Here is a 14,016-nt window from a genome sequence, read left to right on the forward strand (position 1 = left end):
CCCCAAAAAAAATATTTGAGGGGGCTGCCCCCCCAAGTTAATGGGCATTGCCATCATTCAAATGTCATGCGTGTGCCATGTCCTGTGATCGATTATGCGGGGCGGGGCTTGCCTGGCCCCCCATATTTTATTGAAGTTGGCACTCCTGGTGGCAGGGGGTTCCATAGGCGCCCCAGAAGGATCTGAGAATCATTCCATGGATTCTGTGACATGCAACCCCAAAGCGATGGGCACAAGGGGTGATCTCTCGTGACCTGTGGAGGATCTTCCAGTCCCGGAGGTGGGTCGAAGGGCTGCGTGGCGAAGCCAAGGCGGCTTCTCCTCCTTTCTCTGCCTCTCTCTCTCTCTCTCTCCGCCTTGCAACGCGGGCGACCAGCCCTGCAGCTCGTCTCAACCCCTCTGATCAGCCAAGCCACGCTAATTGGCTGGCCAATGGCGAGGCAGCCCAAGAATTTAGCGCGGCTTGCGGCGCTCTCATTGGCTGGCGGGAGTGTCGGGGAGGCTGAGCGTTCCAGAGCAGGACTGCAGTGCACGCCGCCAGCCTCGCTCGCTGCATTGTGCGCTCGTGGGATGGGGCGGCTGGCCCGAGGCGGGCGGCTGGCCACGCAAGCGGTGAGTAGCCCGGGTTCCCCCCACCTTGATGACTCTTTTTAAATAAGGGGGAAAGGAGGGTCCCCGTGTAGAGGAGGCGGCACAGCGCTGCGTGCGAGAGGCGCGGAGTCTCAGGCGAGGCTTTTGTTGTGCGTTGCTCGCTGCAAGCGCTGGGGATCTGCAGCAACAGATGAAATGTTTGGGGAATTGATCGGCGCGCTTTGCAAGTGCACGATCACGAGCGCGCTGGTTTCCCCCCTTCCTGGGTCTGGTCTTCCCTCCTCGTCGGCGAGAGTGTCGTGGTCAGTCCATCTCCCCCAAGGATCAAGAGCGGGCGAGCTTTCAGAGGGCAGGAAATGAAATAGGCGCTTCGCTGGGGGGAAGTTTCCGAGCTGGAGATAATACAAACGGAGTCGAGACGGGAGGCTTACCTACGAAATACAGATGTATTTCATTGCTAAATAAAGTGGACTTAAAAAAAACAAACAAGCCCCTCTCTCTCCCCACCCCCCCAGTGACCACAGAATATTTTGCAGCCTGGTGGTTGATCCCTACAGATGAAATACTTAAAAGAAATATCTAGGTGGATCCTCGCTGTTTGTGGTATTCGAATTAAAGCTACATCCTAGTTTTAAATATTACAGCAGAAACTCTATTAAAAGGAACAAACCAGGCCTTGTAGTTGAATATCTAGAACAGCTCCGTTGAGATGCTTAGGTTAAAGTTGATTCAGTTCTATTGATTTTTGGTCAGACCGTTTAGCGTGTTAAATGTGAATAAACGGAATGCATTTGGTGGTAGACTGAGGATGCAGAACTCCTTTTTATTTAACAGGTTCAAGAGTTTACATTTTTTGAGGCTCCTTTTCTACTAATGTGACATACACACAAAGTTAATAGGCCTGACTCAAGTACTCAAATGCTATGTGAATGCATTTTGTTGTGAATTCCAATAGTTGCTTCTCATAGTTGCAAAGCATTTTGTCTGTAGGGTGATGCTCTTTTGATTGGACGGACATGTGTCTCAAACTGCTAAAAATTGATAGGTAAAGCTGGTACTTGCTGAGAACATCACTTAAGGGAAGATGGAAGTCCAAGTCTAAGTTTAATCTTATGCATGTTTGCCCAGGAGAAAACCCATGGGACCTAACTCCCAGGAAATCATGCAAATTGCAATCACTGGCTGTAATCTTTTGCACACTTACTTGGGAGTAAGTACTATTGAACACAGTGGGACTTACTTTTGAATAAACATACAAAGCTGTTAGATCATAAGTACATTTACTAGTGGTCTATATTGGTAATACAAGCGGAGTGATTCACACATTTATTTTAATGTGGTAGTCTAGATAATGTTGCACATTCTAGCCTGAATGCCGTCTTGCCACTTAAAAATGAAAAAAATTATTTCAGTCCTGAGATTTGCTTGCTTGTTTGTTTTTGTAAAAAATAATAATTGTGAACTTCAAAAGGTTTTCCTTTGGAATTGTTCATTTACCATAAAAACTTTCATAACTTTAATGACTCAAGAAAAATTGCAATTACTTTAGTTCATCTAAGTCTGTCATTTTGGGCATTTGCTAGAATGACTGTTTTTGAAGTGATTCTTTGATTTCAAAATTGGTCTCATTGACTGACTTCTGAGTTAACATGCGTAGCATCCAGTAATTTCACATGTCTGTTGTGAGAGCCAGTGTGGTGGTGTGGTGAGAGTGTTGGAGTAAGACCTGGGATACCAGGGTTCAAATGCCCACTCAGCTATGAAACTAACTGGGTGTGGCCAGCCATACCTACCTCACAGGGTTGATGTGGGGATTGAATGAAGAAGGGCAAAAAAGGTGGGATAGAAAGGCAATAAATAAATAAAACCGTTTAATAAGTACAACATCAAATAATTTACACATGGATGAAAAGGGGCGAAGATGCTTTGAACTGGTCTTCCATAAATGCATGATGCTTATAAATTACCTGACGTGTTTCAGGAAAAACAAGAGTAGGGCAAAGAATATTGATGTGTCCTGGCTTGGTAAGGTAACTAGAGGGTTATATCTTCAATAAATATTCCCACTTCTTACCTTTCTCTTTTCTTTTTAAAAATCTGTCTCATTCTATGGGCTGTCCCATCTCTCGTTTTGCGAGTTTGAATGAGCTATTTCGAGATTTATTATTATAGATAGAACGTCTACAGCTTGTGATCTCAAGCTGTAACATTCATTGAATGTGATGCATATCCAAGATTTGAAGTCAAACGATGAGATGTGATTTAAAGGATATTAATCTTTCTGAAATTCACTTTAAGTCCAGGTGGTAAGGCTTGACAGGTTTGTGGATTGCTGCCACAGTCGGCAGCAAGATATGTAGCCTTAAAGTCGAGGTAAGTTAAACATGAGGAAACTATTGTGTAATCGACTTTGTTTTTTTGTGAGAATCCTGATGTCCGTCTATCACAGATGGATACAAAAAATGGCTTATAGGAGCAAAGCTAGATTCAAAAAGGTGGCCGAGAGATGGAGCTAATTATCTACAGTACACACTGGGACAACTTACACACATAAGATAGGTTTCTACATATGAATTACTATAGAAAACGGGTACCAATGGAAGCCTTTTTGTTCCTACCGCACTTGGGAGTTGGGCACCCTAGAAATCATCCAAAGATCTACAACTAGATCGCACTCCCATTGTAAGGATTTTGAATTGTTCCACATGTGGAAATATTGGTTGATTATTTCGATCGAATATTTCTTTTTCTCTTTTAAAATTTATATCCCACCCATCTGCCTGGGTTTCCCCTGCCACTCTAGGCGGCTTACAACATATATAAAAACACAACAAAACATCAAACATTGAAAAACAAAATATCCTATATAAGCAGCCAACCAACCAATAAATAAATAAATCAGTAGAAATCAAGAATAACAGTAACAACAACAACAACAAAACAACAACAACAACAACAACAACAACAACAACAATAATAAACAGTTTACAGTTATACCCAAATTAAAATAACCACCAACTCCACCTAAACGTTTAACCAACACCAACCCCACAAAAACAAAACAGAGGAACCAAAACTAGAACCGTTTAAAACAATTTAAACATTTTAGCAAGTTGCCCCAAACCAAGAGTTGTTCCAGCAATGTCCCAGTGGCCTCCCAAGAGCCTCTTTTAGCTGTTCAGGGTGAGTCTGGGCTCCACTCCCTGGGCCAGGTGGAAATGGGCCTTGCAGCAGGGAGCAGGTCTTCCTTCCAGCACTCATGGCAGCAGCAATGGTTATTTACCGAAACAAATTTCTCTGCCCTAATTAGTGTAGTTACTTGGATATGTGCGCGTGTAAATACAAATATTCAGGTGGGAATAATGAAGCAAAAGTGGTTAGCCGTTGATAGAGTATGTGTTTGGCAGTGCAGTCTGGTCTGCATGTGCTTGGAAGTGATTCCCATGGAATTCAGTGGGGCTCACTCCTAGGCAAGTTGCATAGAACCACCCCTTGTTAAAATCAGTGGCATTTATAACTGCTTTCTGTCCTTTTCCGTGTATAAGACTAGGGTTTTTCCTTTAAAAATCATGCCAAAAGATGGGGGTCGTCTTATACATGGGTCGTGCATAGGGTGGATGTTTGATTGGTTGCTGCCACGGCTGTTAGCGGCTATTGTGCACGTGATTGGTTTCTGCGTAAATGGATGGTGTTGATTGGCTGAAGCTGCGGCAATTGGCAGCTTCTGCCGGCGAGGGGACGGACGAGGCAGATTTTGTGACGGGTGCAGGTGAGCGATTTTCAGCAATCCCCTCCCAAAGCTCAACAACTCGGTGCCTTCTCCCCTCCATTTTCTTAAATTTGAGTCCCCCAATTTGAGTCTTATACATGGGGGCATCTTGTACACATAAAAGTATGGTAACTATGGCTGGAAGGGTAATATCCATTTGTTTTTAGTGTCTACAATTCATTTTAGAGCTTTCTTGAAGAAATACATTTATGTTGTCCGTTTCTAGCAAACTATATTTAGTTTCTGGAACTGTTTTCATAGAATAATAGAATTGTAGTCCAACCCATTGCGATGCAGGAATCTTTTGTCCTACTTGAGGCTTGAACCCACAACCCTGAGATTAAGAGTCTCCTGCTCATCTTTTATTTGTTTTATTATCACGCCGATGGAGAACCATTAATCCAGTGTCAAGAGTCCAGCAACACCAATAGCGCTGTAAAATCAGGTGTGGGGATGTGGCCATGCTTGTTACTGTCTATGATTACTGAATATGTGATATTGAATACGATGATGATTCTGATAGAGCTGGATAATCCCTGAGAATATGCTTCAGTACCTAAAAGTATTATTTTGACAGTGTGTTAGGTTTACTGGTTTCATAGCTTATATAGCAGCTTTATTTTCTCAAATAAAATCGACCTTCTATGAATCAAGTCTCTCTGTGTGAATATGGCACTAAGATTATATCTAGTGGTGGCCTTGCACCAGCAGAAAGCACTTCTTCTTAGACAAGGCAGGGCACCCAATATTTTCTGACCTCCGCAACGACTACATCCTCTATGGACCCATGAAAAGTTGCTCTAGAGCACTGGGAGATCTGCCAGGAGAGAATGAGAGAACTGTGATAGGGGATTGGTGTAAATTGAGTGTCTCACCTCACACAAATACAGCAAATACATAAATGCAGATTTCTTTCTGTGACACATAATTGAAATCAATGAGCATTATTCCACTGGGTAGGATTTATGCAACATGTTCACAAAGCCATCCGTCCTCCATTTTCGGTATTTGCAATGTAAATGGGAAATGGAACAGGATTCTCCTTGAGTTGATAAGCTATCGCTTGCACAAATGACATGCAAAGTTGAACTATTAGCTTCTATATGCACTTTTCAATAATTAAATGGTTAGACTGGTAAGAGGGAAATACTAAACTCATTTAATTGTGCATATATATATATACACAGTATGTACAACTGTTGTACATGTATATTGTTCAGTGTACTCATTGCATATCCAATATGTGGAAGAAAGAGCATTTCTCTAAAGCTATGGCTTTGTGCAGTTTCTATGGGCTTTTAAGATAAAAGACCTATAAGGGATTCCCCCCCACCCCACTGCTTTGTTGATATATCCTAAGCATGATAAAAATGGTTCCTCCAGTCCCATATTGAAAACTGGCTCATAACCAATAAATACTTTTTTATGTCTGTGTTAAGTTTGGTTCTTAGGAAATGCTACTGTCATAACTCTCAGTCTAGCAAATGTATGTGGAAATAGGTTGCTGCGGGCACATTTATCACAAAGTCTGCAGTAATGGTTTAAGATTACTGTATCCAGCACGGGATAATATATGCACAATCCCATGCATTTCTTAATAGAATCTCTCTCAAATGCTACCAGCTTGTGCCTTAGGTACTGGCCTGGTTCATTAAACCATAGGCGTCTGTGTTCTCCCCTGCCAATACAGCTGTGAGGAGTTCAGAAGCTTCTGCTTCCTTTATAGATTAAACACAGTTTACCTTTACTGCTGAACCCTAAACTGTGGTCAATCTTAATTGTGTTTAGTGACAAGCCAGCTTTATAAAATATGGTTTGAAGTTGGCTGGCTTCCACAGAGTCCTTAAAATGTAACACTAAACCATAGCTGGCCATGTATGAGCTGTAACAAGGAAGATTTTGAAAGTGTTTGTTTCCTTTTTAGTTTAACCATACATTTCAGCATTGTCTGAATCCAAAAAACTATGGTTTATGAAGCTGGCTTGTTTCAATAAACTGTAGTTAAGAGTACCTACAGTTCAGGTTTGGCTGCAATGCTAAATAGATAATTTAAAAAGGAATGGAAAACTTAGGATTGCCTTGTGGCAGTGGAAGAGAAGGGAGTGTATGAGCCGCAGGCTCATTCATGTAGTGGTAAGCCATAGTTATTGTTGCTTCCAAAGCAGGCTTGTGGAGTGACAAGCCTAGTCTTGGTAGTAACTCTGTGCCTGCACTTGACCCTGTAGGAAGTTACTGAAATGGGTGAACAACCACGGAATGGATATATGTGCATTTGGCAAAGCAATCAGATGACTGCATTTGTTGCATGTGTAGCAGCATTCCTCATGTGTCAGTTTAGAAATTGCTTGGGTTGCTGATTCCCTGTGGCTTCCTTCCACAGGGAGGCCTTTAAATATTTGAATTTAATACACATGGAATGAGCAAATCCTGTGGGATGCAACAACACTCAACTTCAATGAATAGCGGCTGCATAAAACTTTTGATTTGATAAGCCTAAATTAATCAGCATAGTTTTGGGGTGGTTGGGGTGGTTTGGGGTGGTTTATCCCATGCTTTCCCCTGCAACAAGAAAAAAGCACTATAGCATTTGTGTGTTGATTCTTAAACACTTACATTTCAAATATATATATGCATTTTAGTCTTTATGCTGCAGATCTAAAGGGAGCTTTTAAATAGATCTAAATCAGTGAGACAGTTTTCTTTATCATAAAATTAAGAGTAAATGGATGTCGACCATAATTGTTCTATTTAGAATGCATTCTTAGCACTATTGTTAAAATCCTTGGCACGGGTGCAGACTAAAGCTTTGATTGTGCTTAACAAGTTTACATATGTCGTTCCCTTTCATGTGGCAAACACTTTGAATCAGTTGAGTAATCTTGTAGTTGTGTTTCAGAGCTGCAGGAATGTTTACCATTAGTGAAAATTTATTCCATCCTGCTGCATAAATGCTTGGAACTAAAACATTTGGTATGTTATGCTACTTCACCCAAGCGTTCTAATGCTATAAGTAACCTTTGGGATGCCTAAACAGAAATATTGTACTGTCCCCGTATCCCAGCCAAAATATTATTTGATCCTTTGGGACAGTGGTAAAATCCTGTCTTATGAACAATACTCCCTTGAGCTGTATGAGATGAGAGTGGGTGTAATGCCTTGCATTTGCTTGGAGGGGAGGGAAATAAGGCACAAGCTCATGTCAGCAATGGATTGTGCAATTTGTCTACCTTTATCCTTGAAGCTGTTTCCAGGCACCAGTAGGCTAGCCTGGACCACCCCTGTGGGAGACCTGCACGGGGCTGGAAAATTTGGAGATGAAAGCAATACATACTTTAAAAGCATTAAATTCCTCCTTGATTCCACTGTTATCTGTAAAGTGAGCAAAGGAGATCAGTTACAAAAGAGAGAAACTTGATAATCAAACAAAGGTACTCCTTTTTCTCACTTGTTTGGGAAAAATGTTTACCTCGTAATGTTACCTTTCTTATTAATTCCCTTTTCAAACATAATCTTCCTATGTTGGTGTCATTTTATTTGTTCTCTCTCTCTCTTTCCTGCATGTAATGTTCCTGTAGAACAACTGTTCCATTGCATATCTTCTGAGAACTTCACTTATCCTAAGTTGCACCTCATTGGTTTTCTGGAGCATCCAGTTACCTAAATGAGCATTATCAAGTACCAGTTAATTGTGTTGCTTGCAACTGAGGCTAATGGCTGCATTACCTAAATAGTAAACCAGCACAGAATTTCTATCTTGGTGAAAATAAGGTAGGTAAGTTGTGGGGAGCAAAGGTGCTTAAGGATACATTCTTTATACAGTAATTGACTTTTTAAAATCCTTTGAAATTTAGTGTACCTTGCTAAATATTTTTTCAGTTGTTCTGTATTCTTCAGCCAAGCCTTCAGTATGGGACAATTGCACCTTAGTTCATGGCTTTGTAATGTTTTTCTCTCTGCTCTTGAATAGCATAGAACAAGATAATTGGTTGATAGCACTGATTTCCTCCTCCTGTGTGAATAATAATAATAATAATAATAATAAATTTTATTTATATCCCGCCCTCCCCAGCCGATGCCGGGCTCAGGGCGGCTAACAACAATAAAATAGTACAACATTCTAAAAACATTTCATTATAAAATTAATTCAACTCAAAATGATGGCAACCATTAGGCTAAAGTTCTGTGAAGATTTCCAAAGGAGGGAGTCAGCTCTGTCTTGCAGGCCTTGCGGAAAGATGTCAAGTCCCACAGGGCCCTAGTCTCTTGTGACACAGCGTTCCACCAGATTGGAGCCACAGCCGAAAAAACCCTCTCATTTTTATACCCAGTGTCGACTCCTTCAAATTAATTCATTCTGTGTCTCCTGCGCTGGGTTGAGCTAAGCTTATGTAGAGATGAACTTAAATTAAAACTATTGAGTTGAGGTGTAAGACGTAACACCATGATCCTGAGCACAGTTGTTGGAAGGGTCGTTAATTACAACAGAATTCAGTTCCAAAACCCTCCAGTCCAGACTGCAAATACTTTAGGGGCCATATTTACTACCGATCTGAGGTTAATTTGAATTTATCTGTACCTATCTGTCTTTTGAGGGGAAACAATATGGTAGCTTGGGAACAGTATAATCTTTTGTCTCTGTTTCCAAGATAGTGAATCAGGATCTTGAAGGCTTTGAAAACCTATACAAGTCTTCAAGCAGTGGTTGCTGGAGCCATTAATGACATAGGACTGAAATGGGGTTGAGATTAAGAGAGTTTAGCAGCAAAATGTCAGTCCAGGCAATAAGATCATAGATGGAATTCTAAGGTTTGATAACCAGTGACCTATATGCCTTCTCATGACTCAAAGGACACTATTTATTTACATTCTCTATATTTGAACCACGCTTGTCTTCTAGTTATATGCAATGTTCTCCTGGGCATGTTTCCTTTAAGTCAGGGATGCAGAACTAGGGTTGTTGGACTACAACTTCCATCAGCCCCAGCCAGCATGGTCCATGGTCAGGGATGATGGGAGTTGTAGTCAAGCAACATCTGGAGGGCTGTGGGTTTCTGAGCTCTTATTTAAGTGAATTATTTTTTAGGGGGAAATTTCAGTTGGAGGATTTGCGAGATCCCATTATCTTGTCACTAGATCTTTGCTTCAGGGCTGCATATTTGAGGTTAAAAATATTTTGGCGTAGAAATGATATGTAGTTGAAAAGAAAATTTAAGGAACCAGGGGTGGAGGGAAGTTACGGGATTCGGGGAATCCCATTTTATGGATTTGATATTGTTTTTGTGTATATTTTTCTACGTTTGTTGTTGTATTTGTTATTTTTTTCTGTTTTTGTTATTTTTGTTGAAATTTTAATAATATATATATTTTTAAAGGACTGCATATTGTTGCACTGCCATAAGAGTAATAAGATACAGAGGGTAGTGTTGAATACGTACGTCTTGCAGGTGTCATTGGAAAGTTGATAATACAGCCACATTTGCTCATCCTAGATAATTTTGTCCTGGCATTGACATCAAGGGCAGCACTTGGAATGACAGGCTCCTCTTGGAGCAGGAAGCTCATTATGCTTTAGGCTTACACTCCTGAAACTGGCACAGAATTTATATGACATCACATAGCTGGCAAGATAGTAGCTCTGCTCCACAGGCTGTATGGAAACACAGCCTGTGTACAAATAATTCATGTAAGAGCTCCTTTTTTTTCAGCCGAAGAGGGAATATTAACTTTTATCAACCGGTAGTAGGGTGTCATCTTGGAAAACAGAGTCATATGTTTTCCTGTAGCCCTTTTCCATTTGTGAGGCAAGTTTTTCCCCCCTTCCTAGAGAATCAAATCTCTGTCTCTTTCATTTTTTTAAAAAATAGTGGAACTGCTCCAGAACTAAATGGAATGTGGTTTTGAAGAACTATACCATTGGTAGCCCTTTTTGGATGAAGAACATGAGCAGGTTGGAAAAGAGCTCAGTGTCCCAAGTGACCCTTTCCATAAATCAGCAGGAGCTTTGTCGTAGATATCAATTTGTGGTAAATCTCAATGGGCCATGTGAATTAGACCTCAGTATATGAGCTGCAGTGATTTCCTTGCGGCCATAAAATTTGTCCTTTTTTTCATCTGGAGGGCAAAAAGGGATAGACAGAAAATAAAGCTCTTCTCCTTTATTTTGGAGCTAAGACAAGCTAAAGATAACTTGGGTTTGGCTTTTCTGGTTTCGGTTCTTAAATGCTTGTTCGAATATCAGTGTTCCTTGTTTTGTGTTCTCTCCCCCCCCCCCCCAATTCTCCTTCCATGGCCACAACTGTTTTGTTAACTAGGTTCAAATCCTTGCTTGCCTTTGAGGCTCACTTGTTGCGGCTAATCGCTATCAACATTTAGTCCAGGCAAAACAGAACTACGGCTAGTGGATAGGCCATTTGACTCTGGTTTGAGTTTACAGTTTGTCCTGGAAGGGGGTTGCATCCCCCCTGAACAGGGGTGAGCCACCCATGAGGCTAGGTGAGGCTGTTAGCCTCGGGTGGTGGATCTGGCCCTCTCCCTGCCCCTGCTGTTGTTCTGCTGCCAGCCCTCCTGGGGCTTTGCCCTCAATGCTGGTGCAGTGCTGTTGCCTTCACGGTCCTCACCTCTGTTGCTGCGTCATGGTGGTAGCATGGGCACAGCCTCAGGCAAGACTGCAGTTGTGGGACCAGTGGCAGTATGGGTGGGGCAGTGGAAGAAAGCCCAGATCTGTGGAGGGGGGGAGTTGACATGGAGGAAGGGGCATAATCATGGTGTTTTGCCCATAGCAGCAAAATGTCCTGATCCAGCCGTGCCCCTGAATTTATAGTTTGGGGATACCCTTGGCATGGTACTCTTGTTAGATGCATCAGTGGTGATGGGTTCCTTTTTCCAGCTTCAGCTGGCTCACTCACCAAGACCCTTCCTTGCTGTCATTGTGTATGTCCTTGAAACCTCCAGAATTGATTTGGGTGGGTCAACCCTTAAATTGTTCAGAAACTTCAGCTGGTGCAAAGTGCCGCAGGTAGGTTGCTGATGGGTGATAGCCAGTTTTGTGAGATCTACCCCAGCTGCTGATCTATTTCTGTGGTCAATTCAGGCTGCTGATCTTAACCCTTTAAAGCCCTCAACACTTTGGGACCTGTATGCCTCAAGGACCGCTGTCTTCCATATGAGCCTCCAAACCCAATTCAGTGATTGTCTGGGACTTATTAATGAGTAAGCCCCACTGGACATGAGTATCATGCCTGATATATTGTATTCTGTTGGAAGCCACACAAAGTGGCTGGGGCGCCCCAGTCAGATGGGCGGGGTACAAGTAAGAAATTAGTAGTATTCTTACTACTACTACTACTACTATTAGTAAATAGACATAGAATTGCAGTGTTGCATTTCTGTGCTGCTTGACTTTTTAAAATAGTGTTCTTATTCCACATCCATAGCATTTGTCTTGTTATCTCACTCTTTGTTTGCTGTGTTGCTCTTTATTTTATTTTATTATTATTATTTTAAGAAACATTTCAGAGCACCAGTAGAGAGCAGTTTTATACAACAGGCCAGACCTCTGCAGATGTGTATTTCCCCAGCTCTCCCCAGCTGTAGCAGAAAGAGGGCACATGACCAGCCTTTGGAGCAACTGCACAGAAACCTCCCCTCTAATTAATCCCCGATACCTTTAACACTGTGGTCTAATTTGGTAAGAAGTTCAAAGGGATACAGTTTCACCTCTTGGCTCCTGGGCTGTAACTAGATAGCCTTATAGACAACATTGTTGAAACATGTATCTTGTGTCCATGTGTAAACTGAAGAGCGCTGCAGACCATGATCTAACTGTGAGGAATCTCCTTTGTGACAAGGGAACATGCCACCATTAAGACACTTCAGCACTACTTAGTTTAGTTCTGATCTTCACATGATGCTGATGATGGAGGTGTTGTTGATGTTGTTGTTGTTGTTGATGATGATAATAGAAAGAATAATAAAAAATTGGAATTTAATGTAGCATTATGTACACAGGAAATGAGGTCTGCTCATGTATTTAAACTCCCTCCCCCCTCTTTCCTTCCTCCTGTTCCTCCTAAACCTGCCCTGTGGTTCCCCTAATCTCCAGAACAGTTTTAGGGGGAGGAGAATCCCAAATGTGAGCAGAACTCATTCCATGCACACAGCAACTTAGTTGAATCCCATTCAGTGTGCCTTCTAGAATTCATACGCTTACACTAGAATAAAGCTTTGTTCTTTAGACAGCTATTCCCTAGAAAGAGTTATGTTTTGCTTGAAACTGTGTTGGGACTTCTCTATAAATGCTGTTTTATGCAGCTGTGGGTTTTTCATCTTTGCATCTCTTTCTACTGCTGTTACTCCGTACTGGTGGTTTCTTAAATGTCAGATCTGCATTACGTATGGGTAGCGTGAGTGCATCTTCTTTGCTTTTAATGTGATGTTTGCATTATGCATGATACTACTGAAGAATAACATGGAGGACAGTGAGATAAATGAACAGAGCTCTTGTTCCATCTCCTCTGTAGCATTTTAACCTTATTGGAGGTGTTGTTTTGAATCTGCCCACTGTTGGGTCAGAATGTTTACACCCTGAAAACGCAATGATGTTAAATAAAGGAGTACAGTACATTGGATGGTAAAGCAGACTTCTGAGAGGGTTTATTTAGGCAAAAAGCCCACTGAATTCAATGAGGCTTGCTTCTTAAGTGTGCATTGGATTGTAATCTAAATTAATGGCAAGTGGAGAGAGCCTATATCACTTGATGGGGCTCATTGGGGCTCCATTAAGGCCTGTCCACAGTGCTGAAAATCACCTTTTGGAAATGAAATAATATTTTAATAAAATGTTTTGGCTGGATACTGCAAGAACCACTAGGGATTCAGAAGCTGGTACATATGTGAGAGTTATGAATGTTACTGATGTATGTCTCACTGAAATGCTTTTGATGTCGTAAGGAATAAGTAATTTAACAGGTGCCAAAGATGTATAATTAGGAGACATCTATTTTGTCAGTGTTCACAGTGAGCCAATTGCCACTTCTGCATTTGTAGGATTTTAAATACACAGAGCTGTGATATTGACTGGACAGATCCTCTTATGGTCATTATTGGCATTAACCACCAATTTTCAGACATTCACCTGATAGGCTTTCTCATGGGTGTCCACAGCCTTTGCATTTTAGGTGTTCACTGTAACATAAATGAAATATGTACGTATTCTGCCCTTCAGCTGAGTTTGTGAGAGTATCTAGTTTCAGGTACCTAGGCTCGGCCAGTACTGTGCTTTCCTTGTCAGGACTTAGTCGTGGAACATTTGAAGTAAAAAGATAAAATAAAACTGCAAAACCTCGTTTCTCTTATCACTGTGTGACCAAAACCAACCCCCCCCCCCAAACTTGGAAATAGGGGCATATTCAGTGCAAGCTTAAATATTGGTGCAAGGTACTCTAATGGGCCCTCTCAACCTTGAAGAGATCACAATGTAGATACCAATAATTATTTAATGGTGTCTTTAATAATGTCTTTCTTGACGCTCTGGGCAAAATGGGAATTGGGGTGATGGTGTTTGGCAATTTGATGGTGTTGGGGAAACAATCATATATCTGCTCTCACCATCCTCTTGCAACTGGTTCATACTGTATCTATGTACATCACAGCCGTAA

At 41.6% G+C, this 14,016-nt stretch overlaps 1 protein-coding gene across 1 annotated transcript in view; it reads left to right on the forward strand.

The window, feature by feature from the left end:
• Window positions 1–498: 498 nt before the first annotated feature.
• LYPD6 (LY6/PLAUR domain containing 6) overlaps window positions 499–14,016 on the forward strand; it is a 57,627-nt gene continuing 44,109 nt past the window's right edge. Inside the window, exon 1 of the mRNA XM_081009545.1 lies at window positions 499–612. The gene's annotated coding sequence lies outside the window, so the exon portion shown is untranslated. The remainder of the gene's footprint in view (window positions 613–14,016) is intronic.

Source organism: Podarcis pityusensis (genome assembly GCF_964106645.2).
Source record: "Podarcis pityusensis genome assembly, chromosome: 1".
Classification (NCBI taxonomy): domain Eukaryota; kingdom Metazoa; phylum Chordata; class Lepidosauria; order Squamata; family Lacertidae; genus Podarcis; species Podarcis pityusensis.